The sequence below is a fragment of the Podarcis pityusensis genome (assembly GCF_964106645.2).
Source record: "Podarcis pityusensis genome assembly, chromosome: 1".
In the NCBI taxonomy this organism is placed as follows: Eukaryota; Metazoa; Chordata; class Lepidosauria; order Squamata; family Lacertidae; genus Podarcis; species Podarcis pityusensis.
Window position 1 is genome coordinate 116,457,366 of NC_138028.1, and position 25,645 is coordinate 116,483,010.

Consider the following 25,645-nt stretch of genomic DNA (forward strand, 5'->3'; position numbering starts at 1 on the left):
CTAACACTCACTGAGCTCTTGGTGTCTTTGGGGAAGGTGGGGGTGAATGCTGTCCAGAGACAGTGAACCTGTAAACCCTCTCTCTTCCAGTGTTTCTCCTCCTAGCTGTTCCCCATCCAATATTTCCTAGCTTCTGCCTTCTGAACTAAGGCCCTCTGCAAGCCACTGTTCCAAATGTTTAAACACCCTTAACAAACTACAGCTCCCAGAATTCTTTGGTGTAAGCCATGACTGTTTAAAGTGGTATCATAGTGCTTTAAATATATGGTGTGAATATGACCATACACTATTCCTACAATTTTGTCTGCTGGGGGGGGGGGGGGCTTCATTTAAAGGATTATGCTAAAGAGTAGTGGATTGACTTTAGCAAGTGTTGGAAAATGGTGGCACTCTGGCTGCTGACATTAGGCATGTGAGGCTCCTGCTTCTTCCATCATATACTTTTTAATTCCCCAACATGCATCCATGATGGTGGGGGCTTCGTTTACAGGGTTATGCTCTGCCCTCTGTTGTTGTTGTTGTTGTTGTTTAAGCAAGTCAAGCTGAATGTCAGGAATTACCAGCAAGACATCTAGCCTGTTTTGCAATGGGTGTATAGTTTAGACCTCTAGTCAAACACAGACAGCAGTTTAGCTGTCGAGGCACTATCACTCCCGTGAAAGGTGAGATGATTTAGAGGCCGGGAGAAGCTTAATTTTTCTTGATCACCACGTGCAACCTGGAATTTTAATGGCAGGCATAATTAATTCTTCTGATGTTAATCATCAGGGCTGGACTCCACAATTATCAGCCTTGTGCAGCTGGGGCATGGTGCAGACATGAAAAATTAGGAAAATGAATCCGTAATAGGGTGGCAGATTTAATCTGCATCGTGCAAAACAAAGTTGAAAAAGAAGGGAGACTGGGAGAATTTCAGCCGAAGCTTTTGTGCCAATAAGTGCTGACAGAACTGAAAAATGTTGCCGATGTCCAAAGTGATTGGTAATTACCAAGCCATTGAATTTTTTATTGTCAATTTATCATTGCACCAGAGGTTAAATTTAACATCTTCTTCTAAAGCCATCACTCTAGGAGGAAGGCAAGCTTTGTATCACGTGATCCCAGGAGTCAGTGAAAGGTTAATCAGGTATTCCTTTAGCTGGCGTGTGCTTCCAAATAATTCTTCCTTTTTGTGTCCTTGTATGAGTGTGTGTCTCTGCCGGGATGGAGGGTGTGGGGAAGAGATTTAATTTTCGCATTAACAGCACCTGTGCATTTCAGTTAAACATCTGACTGCATTCCTCAGATGCATCTCTGGTCCATACAATTTCCTTTCCTTAAGGAAAAAAAACACATTGAAATTTTACTTATGGGGTAATACAAGGGAGGATATTTCAGAGCTTCTCACTGTGTTTTAAATCACATCTTTAGCTGCCCACAAATAGAATCTTAAGCGTCTTGCATCTCAGAAATGCCTCTTTTCTGGTCAGAAATCTTTATTTCATTTCATTTCAATTTTGCCTCTTCGTTTCCCTAATGAGTCATAACTGGATAGTTTATTGTAAAGTGAGGGGCCTATATTTTTTAGAACGGAAATATGTTTTTTAGTTGTAAGCAATATGTGACATGTATACATGCCTTGTGGAACTCCCAGAACAATGATGCTTCTTAGAGAAAAGGAATATATAGGATGTTTATGTGTGTTTTAATATGGATTGCCCCATAGTCAAAACATGCATGGCACAATCCAGACAAATTTAAGCGCTGTAACAGCACCAGCCTAGACATATATACTCAGAGGTAAGTCCTATCCTGTTCAAAGTACATTATGGTATTTGTGCATAGGATTGCAGTCTTAGTCGCATTAATTTCAGGGGAAGAGATATACATCACAAGCCTATACATTCTTACTCAAAAGTAAGTCTCACTACATTAAATGAAGCTTACACCCAGGTAAACTTGTATCAGCATTAAGCATGCATTTAATGCTCCACCTGAAATCAGTGGGACGTAATATGCTTGCTATTGTTTTGATAACACACACAAAAAGCTTAAAATTACCACAAGATTCATAGTAAAATTCCCTAAATGGCGTCCTGATATCAGGAACCAATCCCAGCATTTGTAGAAATCCAATATATCTTCATAAAGTTAGTGAGATTATTTTCTTTAGCAGATTGAGTTACAGCCTCCATTGTTAGCTCCTCCCTCTAAACAGCAAATATGATTTTTTCTAATCATTGCAGTTCAGCCTCTTTTTAATATGAGATGAAATTCACCCCTTGCCCTCATCGCCTGCTCATCTTTCCACAGAGCAGGCACCGGATATTTTTTTCTTGAATTCTGGGCTGTGCTCTGTTGAAAAGGAATTGTGTGCGGTTTCTATAAATTAAATATGGAAATGACCTTTAAGGGGGAAACTTGAGATCGGAATCAATGTGTGCATTAATTACTGCAATTCATTACCCAAATAAACACAGAGCCTTTCCTTCTTTCTTTTTTTCCTGGGTGCAAATGTTGGGGCAAAAGATGTTTGCAAGAGACAAAGGCTTTTGATCCGGCTATGTTAATCTGCAGATAAAAAAAGAAAGGGAAAGAGTGTGACTTCAGCTTCAGTGTGTAAGCTCCTCTGGGGATATCCTGGCTGGGATCAATTCCCACATGCAGGCAGTGAATTATTGATGCTGAATACAAAAGCTAGTCATGTGACCCACACCGCTATCACCTAACAGTCCCCTGCACGATCTTCATGTTCTGACACCCTGCCTTTTTATTATTAAACTCAACACACAAACCAGCACCTCTATTCTGATTTCTCTTATAATCAGAAAGATAATGCCTCTCGTTGCAGCTCCTCATTTATCTCTCTGTGTGTATATGGGAGAAAACCCAACATGAAAACGAAATCTTTAGCACCCTAGAGCCCAAGCAGGAGCCTAGAAAATATATAGCACGCACGGTTCTATGGGAAAGATGCAGTGAATTATTGAAAGGATTTCCTGCTCGTCTTCTGAATTAGTATCATCTGTTCCTTCTTTTTCTTAAGCAGAGCCACTGCACAAATGTAATTCTGCCCCCCCCCCCTCCTCGCAGTGTTGGGCTGCCTTCCTTTATAGCCTGATGATAAATTGTCACAGGAAGGTTTTTCCCCTACAAAAAAAAAAAAAAAAAAAGGCCCAACGACGAGGTATGATTTTAATTCTGAAGGGTTTTTGCATAGCAGCCATTGCTTACGAGAGAGCATAGCAATACACATTAGACCGGAAACTTCAGCTATTTTAATTGGATGCCATCCAAAATCGCAAGTAATTAAGAATCAATTTGAGGCCATTAGTAAGTGAGGCTAGCTAGCCAGTGTTGCATATTTCAGAAGAGTTAGTTTTAATGAGAGGAGTTCCTGGATTGGGAAGAGAGGAGAAAAAGAAAAGGGGGAAGAAGAAGGGGGGGGGACGCACCAGAGAGAGATTAAAGATAGTGTAGGGACTGTCTGCTGCTTAACTAAACAACTAATGGTACATGGAAAGATGCTGAACTTGTAGTCCTCTCTAATTGATCTACTTACTGTTCTTGAGGAAACTTTAAAAAATGAATGTAGGTATTTACTGTGCATTAGTGGCTCAATACCTATTTATAAACATTAGAAATGAGTGCATCCCTCAATGCCTTTCTCTTCACCATGGAAGCCTAAGCTGTCTCTTTTCAGACATATCAAGCTTACGACCGTCAAGCCATTTGCTCCTCCCTAGACCTGGTAGCCCCATAGTTTTCACCACGTTGTCTGCAGAGGGCAATGTTAAAAATAATAATAGCAACAAAGGATTTAGAGAGTCATAAATTGGGGTGGGAAGAAAGCTGTTGGCTCGTCTGCCAATTCCGAGGAGCTCATTTGATTCGTAATTGAACCTTGCTCAAATCTAGATTTCTCCTCCTCTCTCTCACACACGCTCTATTGCTTAATGATAAGTTTTAATTCGTTTTAAAGAAGGGGAAAAGGGGAGAATGTTGGATTATTAGATGCTCACCTGGGCTTGAAGGTTACAGGCTGGAGGGATGAAGTTTCATGGGGAGAGTTGCAGATTTACTATAGGAGCAGCAATGCAATAAATCAAGCACACAGATCTGGGCATGGTCTCGATATTTCCGTTGCAGACCTCACTTTTTCCATGGACGTATCTCCTTACAAATTATTTGGGCCCAGTTTTTTCGTCTGAGGTAAAACATACACCAATGCCACATTACCGTTACCGGGTTGTTATTTGTTTATACACCACACAATGGCGCAACCCTTCGGAGAGCTATTTGTATTTCTAGCCTGTGAACAGAAAAGAACATTGTTCAAGGAAGTGCTGGCGTTACTAAGATTAAGGGTTACACTCTTCTTTTGAAAAGTAAATATAGGTCACAAGAGCATCACTCTCATATGACCTTAGCAGTCACGGATTCCCTCAAAGTGATTTTGTGTGTGTGTCCCCCCCCCCCCATTTTTTATTCATTTTATAACACAAATAAAAAAACACAAACAGAAAAGACAAACAATACTTGTCATATCCTTATTTTTCTAAACATTGTTAAGTGGGCTTCCCCAAGTCCCACCTATCGGATTTTCATTTTACTTCATCTTTAGCAGTTTACATATATCATAATTTCTAACCATCTTTTTTTTTAAAATCACGCTTAAAATAACTTCACATTTTATCACTTACAAATAATACTATTTTAAAATACCCTATCTTCTGCTTCTAACCCTACAGCCTATATCCACTTCCAAAGCTATTCGAAGGTTTAAATATTAACATATTTTTTCAAATATTCCTTAAACTTCTTCCAGTCTTCTTCCACCGTCTCTTCTCTCTGGTCACGGAGTCTCCCGGTCAGTTCGGCAAGTTCCATATAGTCCATCATCTTCATCTGCCATTCTTCAGTAGTTGGTAAATCTTGTTTCTTCCAATTCTTCGCTAACAATATTCTCGCAGCTGTTGTGGCATACAGAAAAAAAGTAACATCCTTTTTAGGGATTTCACCCCCCCTCCAAAGTGATTTTGGGGGAAAGGGGGAACGAGGTGCTGGTACTCATATTTTGAAAAAAAAATATATGCCATGGGTGCCCACACAAAATGGCTGCCATGAGCAGCAAAAATACTGGTGACAATACTACAGTCCTGGTCCTTGGAAATGTAGCCCTATGAGGCATCTCTGAACAACTCACATCACGTTTATCAAACTCTGAGGGAAGTGGTATAAGAGTATGTTAAATGTATGGTGTGAATGTGAACATGGAAAAGAAGAAGAAATTAATAATAAAAAATAAGAGAAGCACCAATAGGACAGAGCTAAATGGGTGCTAGAAACCAGCTTAGAAGGACACGCTGGACCTTACGAAATTGAGAAAGAGCATTTCTCAGTCATTTCATCTGCCTCAAAATCAGCTATTTTGTTTAAGTTATATCTCATGGGTGGACAAAATTCTGTTTGAGGAGAATTGGCTGCCATTTTGTTGTTCTGGTTGTTTTTATTACTTCTTTATTTTGAGAAATTTTACCATATGTGGTGGGAGTGTAATGAAATAAAAAAGTTTTGGGAAATGATGTACAATGAAATAAAGAAAATGTTCCAGCTAACATTTGTTAAGACCGCCTTGGACCGTTTCCAACTGGTCTGAAGCGGTTCCAACCGGTGGCCTGAACCGGCTCCAACCGGCTTGGACCAGTTCCAACCGGTCTGAACCAGTTCCAACCGGTGGCCTGAACCGGCTCCAACCGGCTTGGACCAGTTCCAACCGGTCTGAACTGGTTCCAACTGGCTCGGATCAGTTCCAACCGGTCTGAACCGGTTCCAACTGGCCTGAACCAGTTCCAACTGGTCTGAACCGGTTCCAACCTGCTCGGACCAGTTCCAGCCGGTATGAACTGGCTCCAACCAGTCTAAACCGGTTCCAACTGGTCTGAACCAGCTCCAACCGGTTTAAACTGGTTCCAGCCAGTCTGAAACGGCTCCAGCAAGTCTAAAACGTTTTCAAGTCTTAACCGGTTTCAACCAATCTAAACCTGTTCCAACCGGCTGGGACCGGTTCCAACCAGTCTGAACCAGTTCCAACTGGCTCGGACCAGTTCCAGCCAGTCTGAAACGCCTCCAACCGGCTTGAACCAGTTCCAACTGGCTTGGAGCAGTTCCAACCGGTCTGAACCGGTTCCAACCTGCTCGGATCAGTTCTAGCTGGTATGAACTGGCTCCAACCAGTCTAAACCGGTTCCAACCGGCCTGAACCAGTTCCAACCAGTCTGAACCGGTTCCAACCGATCTAAACCGGTTCCAACCGGTCTGAACCAGTTCCAACCAGTCTGAACCGGTTTCAACCAGCTCGGACATGTCAACAAGTCTGAACCGGTTCCAACTGGCTCAGACCAGTTCCAACTGGTCTGAACCGGCTCCAACCGGTTTAATCTGGTTCCAACTGGCTTGAACCAGTTCCAACCGGGCTGAATTGGTTCCAACTAGCTCAGACCAGTTCCAACCGGTCCGAACCGGTTCCAACTGGCCTGAACCAGTTCCAACTGGTCTGAACCGGTTCCAACCGATCTAAACCGGTTCCAACCGGTCTGAACCAGTTCCAACCAGTCTGAACCGGTTTCAACCAGCTCGGACATGTCAACAAGTCTGAACCGGTTCCAACCGGCTCAGACCAGTTCCAACTGGTCTGAACCGGCTCCAACCGGTTTAATCCGGTTCCAACTGGCTTGAACCAGTTCCAACCGGTCTGAATTGGTTCCAACTAGCTCAGACCAGTTCCAACCGGTCTGAACCGGTTCCAACCGGCCTGAACCAGATCCAACCGGTCTGAACCGGTTCCAACCGGCTTGAACCAGTTCCAGCCGGTCTGAACTGGTTCCAACTGGCTCGGACCAGTTCCAACTGGTCTGAACCGGTTCCAACCTGCTCGGACCAGTTCCAGCCGGTATGAACTGGCTCTAACCTGTCTAAACCGGTTCCGACCGGCCTGAACCGGTTCCAACCAGTCTGAACCGGTTCCAACCAGTCTAAACCGGTTCCAACCAGGCTGAACCGGTTCCAACCGGCTCGGACATGTCAACACGCCTGAACCGGTTCCAACCAGTCTGAACCGGTTCCAACTGGTCTAAACCGGTTCCAACCAGTCTGAACCGGTTCCAACCGGCTCGGACATGTCAGCACGTCTGAACCGGTTCCAACCGGCTCGGACCAGTTCCAACTGGTCTGAACTGGCTCCAACCAGTTTAAACTGGTTCCAACCGGCTTGGACCGGTTCCAACCAATCTGAACCGGTTCCAACCAGTCTGAACCAGTTCAAACCAGTCTGAACCGGCTCCAACCAGTCTAAACCGGTTCCAACCGGCTGGGACCGGTTCCAACCGGTCTGAACCGGTTCCAACAAGCCTGAACCAGTTCCAACCGGCTCGGACGAGTTCCAGCTGGTCTGAACCGGCTCCAACCAGTCTAAACCGGTTCCAACCGGCCTGGACCGGTTCCAACCAATCTGAACCAGTTCCAACCAGTCTGAACCAGTTCAAACCAGTCTGAACCGGCTCCAACCAGTCTAAACCGGTTCAAACCGGCTGGGACCGGTTCCAACCGGCCTGAACCGGTTCCAACCGGCTCGGACCAGTTCCAACTGGTCTGAACCGGCTCCAACCGGTTTAAACTGGTTCCAACCGGCTTGGACCGGTTCCAACCAGTCTGAACTGGTTCCAACCAGTCTGAACTGGTTCCAACCAGTCTGAAACAGTTCCAACTCGCTCGGACCAGTTCCAGCCAGTCTGAAACGGCTCCAACAAGTCTAAACCGGTTTCAAGTCTTAACCGGTTTCAACCAAGAAGTCTTAACTGGTTTCAACCAGTCTAAACCGGTTCCAACCGGCCTGAACCGGTTCCAGCCAGTCTGAATCAGTTCCAACTGGCTCGGACCAGTTCCAGCCAGTCTGAAACGGCTCCAACAAGTCTAAAACGTTTTCAAGTCTTAACCGGTTTCAACCAGTCTAAACCGGTTCCAACCGGCTGGGACCGGTTCCAACCAGTCTGAACCGGTTCCAACCGGCTTGGACCAGTTCCAGCCAGTCTGAAACGCCTCCAACCGGCTTGAACCAGTTCCAACTTGCTTGGAGCAGTTCCAACCGGTCTGAACCGGTTCCAACCTGCTCGGATCAGTTCTAGCTGGTATGAACTGGCTCCAACCAGTCTAAACCGGTTCCAACCGGCCTGAACCAGTTCCAACCAGTCTGAACCGGTTCCAACCGATCTAAACCGGTTCCAACCGGTCTGAAGCAGTTCCAACCAGTCTGAACCGGTTTCAACCAGCTCGGACATGTCAACAAGTCTGAACCGGTTCCAACCGGCTCAGACCAGTTCCAACTGGTCTGAACCGGCTCCAACCGGTTTAATCCGGTTCCAACTGGCTTGAACCAGTTCCAACCGGTCTGAATTGGTTCCAACTAGCTCAGACCAGTTCCAACCGGTCTGAACCGGTTCCAACCGGCCTGAACCAGATCCAACCGGTCTGAACCGGTTCCAACCGGCTTGAACCAGTTCCAACCGGTCTGAACTGGTTCCAACTGGCTCGGACCAGTTCCAACTGGTCTGAACCGGTTCCAACCTGCTCGGACCAGTTCCAGCCGGTATGAACTGGCTCTAACCTGTCTAAACCGGTTCCGACCGGCCTGAACCGGTTCCAACCAGTCTGAACCGGTTCCAACCAGTCTAAACCGGTTCCAACCAGGCTGAACCAGTTCCAACCAGTCTGAACCGGTTCCAACCGGCTCGGACATGTCAACACGCCTGAACCGGTTCCAACCAGTCTGAACCGGTTCCAACTGGTCTAAACCGGTTCCAACCAGTCTGAACCGGTTCCAACCGGCTCGGACATGTCAGCACGTCTGAACCGGTTCCAACCGGCTCGGACCAGTTCCAACTGGTCTGAACTGGCTCCAACCAGTTTAAACTGGTTCCAACCGGCTTGGACCGGTTCCAACCAATCTGAACCGGTTCCAACCAGTCTGAACCAGTTCAAACCAGTCTGAACCGGCTCCAACCAGTCTAAACCGGTTCCAACCGGCTGGGACCGGTTCCAACCGGCCTGAACCGGTTCCAACCGGCTCGGACCAGTTCCAACTGGTCTGAACCGGCTCCAACCGGTTTAAACTGGTTCCAACTGGCTTGGACCGGTTCCAACCAGTCTGAACTGGTTCCAACCAGTCTGAACTGGTTCCAACCAGTCTGAACCAGTTCCAACTGGCTCGGACCAGTTCCAGCCAGTCTGAAACGGCTCCAACAAGTCTAAACCGGTTTCAAGTCTTAACCGGTTTCAACCAAGAAGTCTTAACTGTTTTCAACCAGTGTAAACCGGTTCCAACCGGCCTGAACCGGTTCCAGCCAGTCTGAATCAGTTCCAACTGGCTCGGACCAGTTCCAGCCAGTCTGAAACGGCTCCAACAAGTCTAAAACGTTTTCAAGTCTTAACCGGTTTCAACCAGTCTAAACCGGTTCCAACCGGCTGGGACCGGTTCCAACCAGTCTGAACCGGTTCCAACCGGCTTGGACCAGTTCCAGCCAGTCTGAAACGCCTCCAACCGGCTTGAACCAGTTCCAACTGGCTTGGAGCAGTTCCAACCGGTCTGAACCGGTTCCAACCTGCTTGGATCAGTTCTAGCTGGTATGAACTGGCTCCAACCAGTCTAAACCGGTTCCAACCGGCCTGAACCAGTTCCAACCAGTCTGAACCGGTTCCAACCGATCTAAACCGGTTCCAACCGGTCTGAAGCAGTTCCAACCAGTCTGAACCGGTTTCAACCAGCTCGGACATGTCAACAAGTCTGAACCGGTTCCAACCGGCTCAGACCAGTTCCAACTGGTCTGAACCGGCTCCAACCGGTTTAATCCGGTTCCAACTGGCTTGAACCAGTTCCAACCGGTCTGAATTGGTTCCAACTAGCTCAGACCAGTTCCAACCAGTCTGAACCGGTTCCAACCGGCCTGAACCAGATCCAACCGGTCTGAACCGGTTCCAACCGGCTTGAACCAGTTCCAACCGGTCTGAACTGGTTCCAACTGGCTCGGACCAGTTCCAACTGGTCTGAACCGGTTCCAACCTGCTCGGACCAGTTCCAGCCGGTATGAACTGGCTCTAACCTGTCTAAACCGGTTCCGACTGGCCTGAACCAGTTCCAACCAGTCTGAACCGGTTCCAACCAGTCTAAACCGGTTCCAACCAGGCTGAACCAGTTCCAACCAGTCTGAACCGGTTCCAACCGGCTCGGACATGTCAACACGCCTGAACCGGTTCCAACCAGTCTGAACCGGTTCCAACTGGTCTAAACCGGTTCCAACCAGTCTGAACCGGTTCCAACCGGCTCGGACATGTCAGCACGTCTGAACCGGTTCCAACCGGCTCGGACCAGTTCCAACTGGTCTGAACTGGCTCCAACCAGTTTAAACTGGTTCCAACCGGCTTGGACCGGTTCCAACCAATCTGAACCGGTTCCAACCAGTCTGAACCAGTTCAAACCAGTCTGAACCGGCTCCAACCAGTCTAAACCGGTTCCAACCGGCTGGGACCGGTTCCAACTGGTCTGAACCGGTTCCAACAGGCCTGAACCAGTTCCAACCGGCTCGGACGAGTTCCAACTGGTCTGAACCGGCTCCAACCAGTCTAAACCGGTTCCAACCGGCCTGGACCGGTTCCAACCAGTCTGAACCGGTTCCAACCGGCTCGGACCAGTCAACAGGTCTGAACCGGTTCCAACCGGCTCAGACCAGTTCCACCCGGTCAGAACCGGCTTCAACCAGTCTAAACCGGTTCCAACCGGCTTGGACTGGTTCCAACTGGTCTGAACCAGCTCCAACCGGTCTAAACCAGTTCCAAGCGGCTGGGACCGCTTCTAACCGGTCTGAACCGGTTCCAGTCAGCCTGAACCAGTTCCAACCAGTCTGAACCAGTTCCAACCGGCTCAGACCAGTTCCAACTGGTCTGAACCGGCTCCAACCGGTCTAAACCGGTTCCAAATGGCTGGGACCGCTTCCAACCAGTCTGAACCAGTTCCAACCGGCGTGAACCAGCTCCAACCGGTCTAAACCGGTTCCAAACGGCTGGGACGGGTTCCAACCAGTCTGAACATATGGAGGACTACAGGGTGATGAAATAGCCAATGGAGGCCTGAAGGACACACCCACAATGTGCATGTTCAACCCATTTTCTACATGTCCATGGCTTCAAGGGGATGGTTCAAAGATTTTACTATCAAAACATCTAAAAATTGAGAGAATATTTCAACTTTCTCTTTAGCTGGATGGATTATTACACAATGAGCACCAGTTGCTCTGAACATTATAATGACTACCAACACAGTAAACAACTTCATTGCATGTGGGTAATCAAGTGACCATCTGAGAGAGACATATCATGCAACCAACAGCTGACATGATCTCAGTGGTGCACAATTTTCTCAAAGCTTAGCCTCAATATTTCAGGACATCACCAAATACATTTGGAATGCAGTTTCAGGTTCATTTATTTATTCTTCACTAGACTTGATTTTGGTATCTCGTCAACAGCTGAAGTACTCCATGATGTCATTTGCAAAAGAACTTCCAGGAGTCAAAAATCTTAGTGACAGCATTATTGTACAGTGCAGAGGAGAATGTTTATTTGAAATAGCATTTCATCAACGGAAAGACAAAAGTTCAAGAATGTGAACTCAACAAAGATTGTCTGGGGACTGTACTTTCGAAAGATGGGACTCAGCTGTTACTTTGGCAAAAATTCCACATCATGTAAATGTGAATAGTTCAGTTCACCACATTCATGTATCAGTTTGTGATTTATTTAATTCCTCATGAAACCCAGCATTTTAATGCACATTCCTCCTAGCATGCACATTTTGGGAACAAATTTCCCCTAATATAGTGTATTTTTGTATGTTATTTTTCACTAAAGTATTCATTTTAAAGGACTCTTGGGGAAGGATGGTTGTCTGAAATTTGAAGGATAACTTTGTTTCAGTTTGTGCATTGATTAGGGAACTGCCAATTAGGTAGATTCACCTTAAAATGTGAATTGAACTGAATTTCCCCTCCATCCTTAGTTAAGTAAGTAATTATTCCACAAAGTAACGCTCGTCTTTAAAGCAACCCAAAATATCCAAGTAGTTCATGAAGTTCATGAACCCTTCCTGTAGGTTCAAAATCTAACCACTGCTTTTACACAACACAAAAGAGAAGGGCTGTCGACTGGTCCTTGCAGTGAAGTGCAGCACTGAAACTGGGGCATTAAGGTAAAGGTAAAGGGACCCCTGACCATTAGGTCCAGTCGTGACCGACTCTGGGGTTGCGGCATTCATCTCGCTTTATTGGCCTAGGGACTTTCCGCGTACAGCTTCCGGGTCATGTGGCCAGCATGACTAAGCCGCCTCTGGCGAACCAGAGCAGCGCATGGAAACGCCGTTTACCTTCCTGCCGGAGCGGTACCTATTTATCTACTTGCACTTTGGTGTGCTTTCGAACTGCTAGGTTGGCAGGAGCAGGGACCGAGCAACGGGAGCTCACCCCGTTGCGGGGATTCGAACCACCGACCTTCTGATCAGCAAGTCCTAGGCTCTGTGGTTTAACCCACAGCGCCACCCGCGTCCCTGAAATTGGGGCATTACCTGCACACAACCACTGAGCAGACACGTGAGACACTTTAGCTTTAGCCACGTTCAGCTCCCAGGTGTGTGTTAACTATAGATGCAGACCTGCCTCTCTTTAGTACAAAATTGGTGAATCCTGCGGCCCTCAGATGTTGGGCTCCTACTCCCATTGGCCCCAGCTAATTGCTGGGATACTGCTGGGGAGACAGGGGTGTCAGGCAGGCCCCCAGCTGGCTCCAGCCACCGGCGGGCGGCCGGGCGATCACCGATCTCCCTTGGAACAGCATCAAACAGCGACACAAGCCTCAGATACCTTTAGAGACTCGGCACGCTCTATCAGCAGAGTGAATTAATCTTCTCACAACGGAAATGGCGGACAGAGACATGTGTAAGCATATTGACAGCATTTATTCAGCATAGTTCGGGAACAAAGGAAAAACATGTCTGCTTCCCTTCGTCTCAGAGCGAACAGCAATAGCAAAAGCAATCTACAAAACGGTAGTTCCCAGCAGTCTGTGCTGGAAGCAAACAGGCATGAGACACACAACAGTCATGCCTGTTCCCTTTTAAGGTGGAACGGAACTATATCCTAACACTAATATGGCCAATATGCAGTGATGATGGGAGCTAGAGTCTAGCAGCTTCTGGAGGGCTGCTCCCTGCTTTAAATGTGAACAGGGTTCCCCATTGGAATGTGCAGTGAACGTATGTGAAGCTCCACTTCTTGTAGTACATGAAGTGGACCTCTAACATCAAAACATGTTGGCTGTGCTTGGATATTCCCAGGATGCTGTGTGAGACACAGCTTACAAAGCACCCTGCTCATTGAAACTGATGGATAACGCGCTGTCTTGCTTCTGGGCACCTTCTCCTTAGAGATAAATACAGTGTGTTATTATTACAATAGATGTTTAACTACACAGAGGGCATGTGTAGTCCCCACCCTCTGCATCCTTTCTCCTTCCTTCTGAATTATTCCTTCCACGAGAATTATTAACTTCTCCAGGAGCTTCCATGTTTGTTGGTCATGGAATCTGCTGTAGCAGTTTTGATAATGAAATTTAGAGAAACAGGAACCCCGAAACCAGAGCTTCTGGAAATCAGCCAAAGAGAAAAGCAAATGGAAACCAAAGGCAGGGTAATTAAATGACTACAGACGAAAGATTAGCCAAGGCTGCAGTAGCCTGGTAGGCGCGCGCGCGCGCGCACACACACACACACACGTTAAAGCTAGCGATGAAAAGCCTCGCTTCCCATTCTTCATGCTTAAGAGTCTGGCAGGGTCATTACATTTTTTATCATTTGGGCTGCAATGTGCTGGAAAGCAAAGCATGCCCAGAACCCACAAAGACCGGGGACTGATCCAAGCCTGTATGGTTTTTAATGGAGTAAAGAAGGTTGGCAATGGAAGCTAGACAGACCTTTTTACAGAAGAGCGAAAATACAAAACATTCTAGAACGGACTGTCCCGTTAAGTCTGGATGAGACATTCTGGGAACACAGGCTGTTATGTCTTGTACTGGTTTGCACATGTATGTGATTCCCTTGATGACAATGAATTGCTCCACAGAGGAGGTTTCCCTGTCACCTCAAACACAATGTGTAACAGAGACAAAACCCCTGTGTTGCAATATAGAAAAATCTGCTCAAATCCAACCGCAACACGTGGCTAATAATGTATTATCAATACAGTCATACCTCGGGTTACAGACGCTTCAGGTTGCGTTTTTTTGGGTTATGGACCGCCAAAACCCGGAAGTACCGGAACAGGTTACTTCTGGGTTTCGGCGGTTGTGCATTTGCAGAAGCGCTAAATTGTGCTTTGTGCATGCACAGAAGCGCCGAATTGCAACCCGCACGTGCACAGATGCGCTGCTGCAGGTTGCGAACACTGCGGGTTGCGAACGTGCATCCCACACGGATCACATTCGCAACCCGAGTGTCCACTGTAGTTAGGTCATAATACAAAATTTACAAATCATAAACATCCACATACAATGTATGTATAGTTATACAAAAGTTATGCAAAAAACAAGAAAAAGTAAGCATGATAAATTAAACAGAACAGAACAGTGTTTCTGGGATAAGTCAACTGTTTCAAGGATGATTCTTCATCAGCAGATAAATTCTTATCCCGGAAACACTGTTCTGTTCTGTTCTGTTCCTTTTTTGTTTGCAGTTCATTGCTGCATTCTACACATTGAAGCACCTACCACTGCAATATTGCTGGATATTGACTATTGAAAGGCATCCTGCCTTCGTCGCGGTGTCCCCTGGCAGCAATTTATTATGCTTACTATTTCTTGTTTATGGACTTTTGCATAACTATACACACATTATATGTGGATGTTTATGCTTTGTAAATTTTGTATGATGACCTAACTATTGATAATACATTATTAGCCACGTGTTGCGGTTGGATTTGAGCAGACCTCAAACACAACGGCTTGTATCCTGAGATCCTGTGACCAGCACTCTATTCATGTGGTGCTCCTCCTGATGGGAGAGAGGTGCTTTTTGCTGGTTCTTCCTTTGCAACAGAGCTCCATGCAGCTGGCACACCATCACACCTCAACATGCAAATACTATCGGAATTTGCGTTCGACCGAGCTACTCCTCCAGTCGAGTCCTCCGACGGAGATTAACGACCTAAGCCTTTGATGAGGCTCCAGGCACGTTCCCTCATTACGCAGAGTATCCAAGCAGCAGAAAGGCGAGAAATATGAACTACATTGCTAAGAGTTTTATTTCTAACTACGCAGACAGAAAAGAATATACATCCTCTCTCTGTGAAAGCAGAGAGGCAACTGGTACAAAGAAACAGGAAACCAGTAATATCAACATCTGTCTTTCGTCTCCCGTGAGACTTCCAACAGTCTGGAATGTCTGGAATGTAAACAGAGTCTTGTGACTCCAAGCACTGCACAGTGGCAAAACAGAAATCTAACAAATACCTCATATACAACCAAGTGCCAGAACATCCTGGGGGAAAGAGCATCTGTTGCTGCTGCAAAAAAGTGACTGCCAAGGCATTTTCTCCAGAGTGTCCTAAAATGATGCTTGGCCCAGTGCATTCTGGGGGAAGGGGGAATGTCACAAGGGAAGAGCTATACTCTGCTGGCTTCTGTCAGCAGAGAAGAGCACAACATGTGGCGGAGGGCTCCACCATAATGGGGACCCCAGTTCCCAGTGGCAGTAGCATTGGAGTGCTTCAGGGATTGGGGCATGGTGTTCGTGGCTTTGAATCCACTCAGTCCAAAGTCCTGTTATACCCCCAAAGGCCAAATTCTTGGTCTCTTCAATTATGCCAGCCTGAAGCTGGTGTAGCCAAAAAACAAAACAAAATGGTGACAGCACCACTCACCCACTGAAGGTTGAATCCTGTGAATGATAACATGGTTTTCTCACCACAGATCAAAGCCACTGTGGACAAACTCCTTCTACAACGAGCTTATGCCAGATTTTTGTGTGATTTGACAGTGATGATCCATAAAAGCAAAGTTTAGAGAAACTGGAGCTTTCGAAATATTTAAGAAGCACAAACAAAAGCAGCAACAAGGCATGAGAATTCTATCTGTAATCTGTTTCGGTGCTGTTTTCTAAGAAAGATGACTCCCCTCCCCCCGCTTAAATTTTGATAATTTGTTGGGGGTTTTTTATTTAAAAAAAGCAATAAGACATGACAAGCGTGAATTATGGCACGCTCATGCACTCTTCAGTTCAACACAACTGGATGTAAATTAATGTCCCATAACTCATTTAGCGGACTGCAGGGTCTTATTACAATTGTAAAGTTTTATTTGAAAATGTTTTTAAAAAATATTTATACTGTTAATTAAGTGATGATGAGTCCCATAAATTCTGACAAGTGAGTGATGTTGTATTAGTCACTCTCCAGATTCCACACATTAGCCAATCAGGAGTCTTGTATTGTTGTGCTATGTCTTGATTTATGAAATATTAAGGCCTGCCTAGGGCACTTTTCAGTTTTGTGTGGACCCTTTGCAAGTAATAACACCTGGATGGGTCAATCCAGAGATGTCACATTCATCTACAGATGCAATGGGCATGATTCACGGGACATTTTCCTGCCTAAGTTCTACTGAAAGGAGTGAACGCAAAATCAGAAACTGTTACGCTCCCATCAAACTTTAAGAAGAAGATTGTTCCCCTCCCCCAATGGTTTTGAAGGAAAGCAATTTGAATGTATCTGTTTTCCTTTACAAATGAAATGAAGCACAGGGCTGAGTGAGGCATACTGCAATCTATCTATCTATCATCTATCTATCTATCATCTATCTATCATCTATCTATCTATCTATCTATCTATCTATCTATCTATCTATCTATCATCATCTATCTATCTATCATCAGAAGTTGACTGATAATGCTGGTCTTTGCCATGCTTGGATTACAGTGTTCCTGGGGCTTTTCTCAGCAAAGTGTGCCAAGCATTCTGATTATCACACTGGTTTCTCCTTTTCTCCTTTGTTCTTTAAAACACAATTTCATTTGTTGTGCTTCTAATGCTAGAAGCCTGCTGTACCATTCGTTGAGGGTGTGAAGACCAACAGACATTAGAAACGGTCAAATGAAGTCGAGGTTTAGATGAACGTAGTATATTTCTTTCACATTTATATGCGGTAATTAAAAACAAACAAATGGTGCCAAAATTAAATATATAACCTGGTAGCCAATGAAATGCGCAATAACAGCTAAATGCTCTTGTGCAGCTTTACAACATTTTAGTACAAACACAGTGTGTAATCTCATATAAATCTGTTCTATGCTCTAGCTGTGCTTGCAGAATATGTCTTATAATTCCTAGTTATACCACAACAATAGAATACATAGTTGTTTTTGCAAGTGTTCAAACCACTTACAAAATCTTCATTCATAGATTTGCTTTGAGTATTACTCAGAGAGCTGTTTTTAATTTTGTGTCCAAGCTGGATTTTTAAAGGCTCACTTGAACACTGGGAGGTGTACTTGAACAAGGGGGGCTGCCAAGCATCTCATAGTTTCTGAAATTGCGCTCCTTCCTGTTTCTGCATATGTCTGCCACTAGGAGGGAAGCTATTTCAGTAAGTTTATTCCAAGATACCATTGCTGGAAAACATTGGGTCTGCAATGAATGCAAAAGAGAGCTCTCCATAGGTATGTTATTCACAATGTGGAATGGACTTCAGGCTTGAAAGCTTAAAACCAATTACATTTCCACCTTGGCATGCTTCTGTGTCATGAACTGTAGGCAGAATACCTGCTTTTCTGAAGCTTGATGTTAAGCTTCAATGGAGCTTGCCCTATGCAAAAGCAGTTTTTCAAATATTATGATACAATGAAGGATGACAACCTTTGTGGAGAATTGTGAGTCTTGGTGTGAAAGAATAACATAGGTGTAGCCAGGGGGGAAGCTCCCCCCCCCCCCCAAATCAAGCAAATAAGTAAAAATACTTAACTAAAAGTAGAAATAATCCAAATATTTGAAATTTAAATGCTCGCTGAGGTCACTTGGATGATGTTGTGGCGCATTCTAGTGATGCAACTGGCAAGCCGACTGAACGATAGGCGAACTGACCAATCGCTTCGCAGGTAGCTCAGTTCTAGCCCCCCAACATAAATTCTGGCTACGCCCATGAAGAATAGGTAAGGCAGAAAATTGAGCTTGGGGGGGGGGGAGATTATTCCAGATTAGTTAATTCAGAACATTTCTTTCTCTGACTCCATCCATCATCTGCTTTGCCTCAGCCTGCCACCAGCATGCAGCCCCTGATAGATTATTGTAGCCCTAAAAAAATGGATGATGTCCACCCCTTAATTAGCGAGCCACTCTTGTAGTCACATAACCTCACAAACAACTTGCCTTTTCTTTTTCAAAAACAGGACTTACATTAATTTGAACATTAACCTGAAATTTGCCAGAATTATGTTTCTAACCAAAACCAAGATGAGTTAATCAGTTGGTCCAGATGACAACAGGCCCAGATGGAACAACATTTTGCATCCGATATTTAGAACAGTAAAGGTGTAGACTAGACTCTCTGTTCATTAGCTGAGGCTGTGTACCTTCAATTAGGTACTGGTGATGCAAACCACCACACGCCCCCTTCCTTCTAGCGATGCCTGATGAAGCTCTCTTAACTCACTAGAGGTCACTCCATACTAAAAGAGCAACGAGATGGACTTGGCGACAGATCTAAATATACAAATGCCCATGAGCTTGCAAGCACTTAAAGCTTCCAATTTCCAACCAGGGCCACCAGGGATTGGTCAGTAGAGCTTCAGTGATTCTAGGAATTTGTTTTAGAATGGGTTGCTAAATCTCTGTGTCAAGCATGAGGAATCTCTAGGGCAAGAAGCCCTACTAGTGGATGACCGGCAGAGTCGAAGGATGCAGTTGTTAGCTTTCTTGGAAAACGTCACAATGGTAATATAGTTAAGAACAGAAACCGAATTTTAAAATTAAGTGTAATGTCTGATCCTTTTTAATCGAAAAGGAAGTTGAAAGGCAAAGTCAAGAGGGCCAAACTACTCCAAAATGCTTGAGAGTTGTTGTTGTTTTGTGTGTTTTTCCAAAAAGTGACTCAACTAAAGTGTAGACTGCAAAGCAGAAAAAGTACCACCAGGGCTGGATTTAGGTTTGATGAGGCCCTAAGCTATTGAAGGTAATGGGGCCCTTTATATGTCCAGCTGTCCTTTGTCAACAACAAATTGCCGCTGTTTTTTGTGCTGAATATATGCTATATGGTAATTTATGGACCTAATAGGTATCTAAAATCAGTAATATTTTAGGGAGCAGGCTAGCAGGTGGGGCCCATTACTTATATCATAGGAGCCTACACACCACCAAACACTGCTGCTGTATGTAGGTTTTATTTTATTTGTTTTTTATCTTATATTTTGGAAATGTACATCCAGTTTTTTCCCCTTTAATTTTTTGGGGGGCCCCCAGGAGAGTGGGGCCCTAAGCTATAGCTTGCTTAGCTTATACGTAAATCCATCACTGGGTATCACCCGAGTTAAGAGGATGCTAAAGAAGCTATTAGAGGCAAGAAGGCTTCCTTCAAATGATGAGAACAAAAAGGAACACAAACGTTGACAAAGGAAGTGCAGGTAGACGATAATGGAAGCTAAATAAAACAATTTGAAAAGAACATCGCTAAAAACGTTAAGATCACCAACAAAACATTATTTAAATATGTTAGTAGGCGTAAACCTAGGGCGGTGGTTGGACCCCTGGATGACAAGGAAGTCAAAGGTGTACTAAACGAGAATAAGGAGATTGTAAAGATGCCGAATTATTTGCATCTGTCTTCACAGGGGAAGCTATAGGGCAGATCCCCATGCCTGAATTTTGCAGAAGGGGAGCCTGAGGAACAGAGGCAATTAGTGTTGTTCAGAGACGAAGTTCTAGATAATAAAAACTTGTCCCTAAGACCAGCTTCAATACTTAAAAGCTAACAAGCCAGTGCAACACCAGTTCTACAAAGGGATCCAATGGGATTTCTGGGAATTATAAGCCTGTTAGGGAAACCTCTTAGCAAATTAAACGTGGCTTTATTTGGGCTGCATACTTGTTCTTTTACCTGGGAGTAAGTTTCATTGAAGTCTTCGGGGCTTACTTCAGAAGAAGTGTGCCTGAGATCACACTGTTAAGCGCTTATGGTAAAACTCTGATTGTGTGCCACATATGTATGGAAAGCAATTAGAGAGCCTGCCGGGAAAGCAAAGTACATTTCCGACAGTTCCAGGTGATGTGGGATTGTGGCATATTAAGAGCATTTGTTGATCCAAATGGAGGAAGCAATGGAACCACTGGGCTTTCCTCTGCAAGGTGAATAGAAAAACGAATGCATATCCGTTGGCTATTGATGCTTACAGACTGAGGATGGAGGCAATTTGGGGACTGCAACAGTCTCCACAGACTGCATCACTCAACGATGCCTTTCTTTTTCTCTGCACACAGCAGCCCAAGTAACATTTAGTTCTGCACCATCATTAAAATTCAGATCACATTCCCGAAGCTGGTGCTTTTATAGATAATCCCCCAGAAATTTCATCAGCACGAAAGCTTTGGTGTACAGTAGGCAGCGAATGATAAGGGCTAATATTTAATAAAACCATTCGAGGAGAGCTATATTTTTTGACAGGATGCTTCAGAACTGATCTGATTCATTACAGATATTAGACAGCATTTGAAAATATTAGAAAATTGCAAAGTAAAAACGCTCTGTGGTTTAGTTTCGCCTAAACCATTGCTTAATATTAATGAAAGCAACTTGAGTGAAAAAAGAGGAAAGTTTAACTGTCTTCCAAATAAGCTAGGAAAACAAATCCCCAATCATGTATAGCTACTAAATGTCAGATTTCTTAAATGTCAGGGAAGCAATAAAATAAAATATAATCTCTATAGTATTTTAGTTCTGATTCAATTCTTGGGGTGCCATTGCTTGTGTAGACAAAATAGCAACAGCCACACACAGTATCACCAGACTGAGGTTTGCAAAAGTGCAAAAAACCTTTTGTAGTGGGGGGGGGGGGGGAGACAGAGGACAGGGTAACCTTCCACAAGCGTCCCAATGTGGACTGATCATGCCCAGTGGCCATGGAATGCTGGCATGCCTGTTGTGAGGAAAAACCACAACAACTGGGCATGAGCGGATATGGAACGAAGTGACTGGAAAAGCAAGATGGCAGAAAAGACACATAGACAGATGTTCACTGATTATCTCACCAACTGATACCTGTCCGTTTACTCTCTCACCTGTCCATTTGCTTCAAATTTTGAGCATTAAAAAAAAATATCTTCCACCCAGTTTTACTCTGAGGGTTGTTTTTTTAAAATAACTTGATAGAATACACATCCAGTGTCAGATTTACGTATAAGCTAAACAAGCTACAGCTTAGGGCCCCACTCTCTTGGGGGCCCCCAAAAAAATTTAAAGGAAAAAAACCAAACCTGGAGGTACATTTCCAAAATATAAGATAAAAAACAAATAAAATAAAACCTGCATACAGCAACACTGGCAAATGGCTTTATATACCTATTAGGTCCAAAAATTACCATATAGCATATATTCAACACAAAAGAACAGCAACAATTTGTTGTTGACAAAGGAAAGCTGGACATATAAAGGGCCCCATTACCTTCAGTAGCTTAGGGTCTCATCAAACCTAAATTGGGCCCTGTACACATCTATCCATGACTATAAATCAGGCAGACAGGGGTTGTCTTTGTTTGTTTTTCTCTATTATGTATTCTTTTTATATTATGATTTTGTGTTGTGAACCATGGTATATAAATTTATTTAATTATTATTATTATTAATAATAATAATAAAGGGTGTAAGCAAAAGGTGCTAAAGAAGGGTCACCTCTTAGTGCCAGAGAGCATGTTCTGCATGCAGAAGATTCCAGGTTCGAGCCTCAGCATCACCAGATATGGCTAAGAAAGGCTTCTGTCTGAAACCCTGGGCAGCATTTCTCAACCTGTGGGCCCCCAGATGCTGTTGAACTACAACTCCCATCACCCCTAGCTAGCAAGGCCAGAGCTCAGGGATGATGGGAGTTTTAGTCCAACAACGTCTGGGGACCCACAGGTTGAGAACCGCTGCACCTGGAGAGTCACAGCCAGTTAGACAAAGCTGAGCTTCCTCAAGGCAACTTCCTATGTGGCTCATCAAGATTCCAGTTTTTCAAACCAGTTAGGAACTTAGGGATGGAAAGAGGTGGGGAAAAAAGAATTCATTACAAATTTGCAGTGAGTCCAGGGAAAGAATACTTGAGCAATGGATCTACCTGAGGTACCACTGCATAAGGCATAAGGCACCCCCATGTATAAGACGACCCCCATTTTTGGGGACTAAATTTAAAGAAAATGAGGGGAGAGATGGCCCAAAGTTGTTGAGGTTTTTTCAGGGGGAATTGCACTCGCGCCATCTCCCCCAGCAGGGCCGTTGCTGGGGGTTGGCAAAGCGGGCAGCCGCTCCCTCCACGCCACTGCAGGCGGGAAGCTCCCTAGAGCGTGGGCCGCCAACCAGCTGGCTGGCGGTGTGCAGCTCCCCCCCCCCCACGCCACTATCCATGTATAGCATGACCCCAGTTTTTTGACATGATTTGAGACTATTTATCTCTGGGTTGTGGGCTTGAGCCCCATGTTGGGCAAAGGACTCCTGCACTGCATCTATAATTCTATGATCCTGCATACAAAATATGTGGTCTCTGCCACTGAGCTATGTAAACAGAAGGCTAGCTCTCAAAGCACCACAGAAATAAAAGTCAGGATTTCCTTTCTGTTAGACAGGTGCTTTAAGCCAGTTTAGCCAGGGTATAGTAAACTCACTAGTGATGAATCAGATCACTTCCCTTGCATGCACCTCCCGTTTCCTGAAATTAGGATGCATTTGTATTTTTACTGGAGGTTTTTCTTGGGGGTGGGGGAAGTGTTATGTATTATGGGCTAAATGCTCCTCCCTCTTAACATCTTCCAAATGGCCTTCCAATTGCCAGAGAGAGGAAGAGCAAATATCAAAAAGACAATACTGCTGCAGAAACAGCCCATTAAGCCATGGCCCAGTAGCTTAGAGAGAGAGGGGAGGGGGAATATACCTTAAATTTTTGAAGGCTCCCTTCCCCATTGCTGCAGTACACATCTCTGCTTTAAACAAAGTGGCGAATTAATGAGTTTCAGCAGAATCTATGTTCCCAGGGCACTGGAATGACTTGGCAGCCATTCATTTCAATGATAGTAATTGTGGACAATACATATTAGAACATGTACTCTTGATGTGAGAACATTGTTGGCAGAGAAAAGACAAATGGTCCCACAAACAAACAATGCATTGGGCATCGCTTCAACAAACAATGAGCTTTGAAGAACATCTGCTTGCTGTTTTCAACTGTGAATATATTACAAAGCTGGATAGGAACCAGCTTGTTGTATATCTTGGAAAAAAATGAGTGATTTAAACCCATTCCTAATGTATCTTGTAGGTAAGCAATAACTTGATTTGCTGAGTGGGAGAAATTTATGTGTCTAATGCATTAGGCAAATAAAAACATCCTCATTCAGTAATAAAGGTGAGGATAGAATGTCTATATTTGCAAATAAATAAATTACTTAAGAGAGCCAGAATTGGCTTGCCAGGTCATTTTCTAATACATGCTACAAAAAGAAGGTGATTTACTTCCCCACTTCCCCCAACCCCCGAACCTTTCTGTCAAAAAAATTATTTGAACGTCCAGGTTGTTGTAAGTAACCCAAAGTTTTCAAAATAAAATTTAAGGAAGTTATAAATATATTTGGTTTGTATCCATTATTATTTAGGGGAATGTTTTAACTTATCAATATGACTACTCATTTATTATGGAGTTTCTATTTGCTTAATATAATGCATTAGATCCATAAATACCGTCCACTCCACAAGTCAAGACATTGCCTGTGGGTTTAAATCAGTCACACGTTGAGATATATTGCAGCTTATTCTATGTACAGACTTGCCTCCCATGGCATACTTCCTATGAGTCACTGGATGGATCTATGGCTGACACATGTTAAGAAACAGAAAGAATTCCAAAACAAATTATTAATTCTTTTTATTAAAAAAATATGATTGAAGCTTAACAGTACTGGTATTTCCACACCGCCCTTTCTTTCCTGCATTTACACAATTTGCTCACTCATTTATTCCTATACTCCAAACAGCAATCCTCCTCCTGGGTTTTCCATGTTATTTTCCAGTGTTGAATTGCTGCTGCACGTGTTTTTAAATGTGATTTTTGGAGCTTCCATTGTAAGTGCAGCACAAGCCTTTCAGGGATGAGCTGGCAAAGTGAGTTTGTGTCGCCTCTCCACCTGCTCCACCATCAATACCATTGACTTTCCCCACTTTCTGCTCTCTGATAAAACCAATAAGATGGCAGAGAAGCCTTGTCAATTCCATGGCTTCCCTGCCATTTCCCTTCCATTTTGGTGGTGCACATCACACAGGCTTTTATTAATTAAAAAATAACCCCTCAGAGCAGCATCACCTGTTACAGATCTCTGTGATTATTTCTTCTTCTTCTTCTTCTTCTTCTTCTTCTTCTTCTTCTTCTTCTTCTTCTTCTTCTTGTAACATTGTCCCCTCCAAGGCTAAATAAAAATGCTAAATAAAGAATAATATATGCTGTACGGTCACCTCTAGGAAGCATGTTTTGCTAGTTTTTGTAGCATTTCAAAAATCTGCAAAATTCACAGGGACTAAAATATACTGAGGGTACATTCGTGATGTGTACACAGAGTGTACCCACCACAATCCTTCTATCAAAGCAGTTTCCATTCTCTCTTCTCTCCCCTCTTTTACAGTGTATTAACGCGGTTGGGTTTATTACTTGAGCCCTCTTAAAAAGTATTGTCTGCCTTCAGGCTAAGCTGTAATTCAACAGCGGGGAGAAAAGAGCAACTGATAGTCTTACATTTTGCACGCTCCTCTACAGCTCTGCTGTTCTGAACTGCAGAAGAAGTCTATAACAATGATAGAACTCTAAGACGATAGAAGTCCTCCTTGCGTGGTTACCCAAGTGTAAAGCATGTCCTGCCTTGACGCCAACTACTGTCAGCTGTAGAAGTTGGATTTTTTCTAACATGCATTCAGAATTAATTTGCAGAGTATACAACCACTTGTTACCAACTGATGGGCAAGCCTGAGTGCTGGGCATGTCAAATGATGGACACGTAGGGTATTCTATTTAGCCAGGAACTGCTGCAGAGGCTGATATACTGTAGCATTTGACACTGATAGTGATGAGTGGTGTGCAATGCCAAGTTGGAGATGAAATGCTAAAGCACATTCTTACAGGAGAAGCCCACTTAGGAGCCTGATCTTTCTGACTGCCATGACTGACTGGGAGAAAGGCCATGCCTGGCTTGAATTATATTACCGTAGAAGGTGAAGGGAGAAAAGACTTACTGCTTTATATCATGCCCCACCTCCCATTTGGGCGAAGCGCATTTTGACAATACGAGTAATTAGAACT

At 44.3% G+C, this 25,645-nt stretch overlaps 1 long non-coding RNA gene across 4 annotated transcripts; it reads right to left on the reverse strand.

The window, feature by feature from the left end:
* Positions 1 to 374: 374 nt before the first annotated feature.
* Positions 375 to 24,733, reverse strand: LOC308458513. Of its 4 annotated transcripts, none has more exons than XR_013977504.1 (4): positions 24,659 to 24,733; positions 4,002 to 4,291; positions 2,446 to 2,550; positions 375 to 1,315 (listed from the first exon to the last, which is right to left on the reverse strand). It is a non-coding gene; the product is annotated as an uncharacterized lncRNA (long non-coding RNA). The 4 variants fall into 4 exon arrangements; XR_013977505.1 differs by lacking the exon at positions 24,659 to 24,733 and adding an exon at positions 11,171 to 11,230; XR_013977506.1 differs by lacking the exon at positions 24,659 to 24,733 and adding an exon at positions 4,683 to 5,323.
* Positions 24,734 to 25,645: the final 912 nt, after the last annotated feature.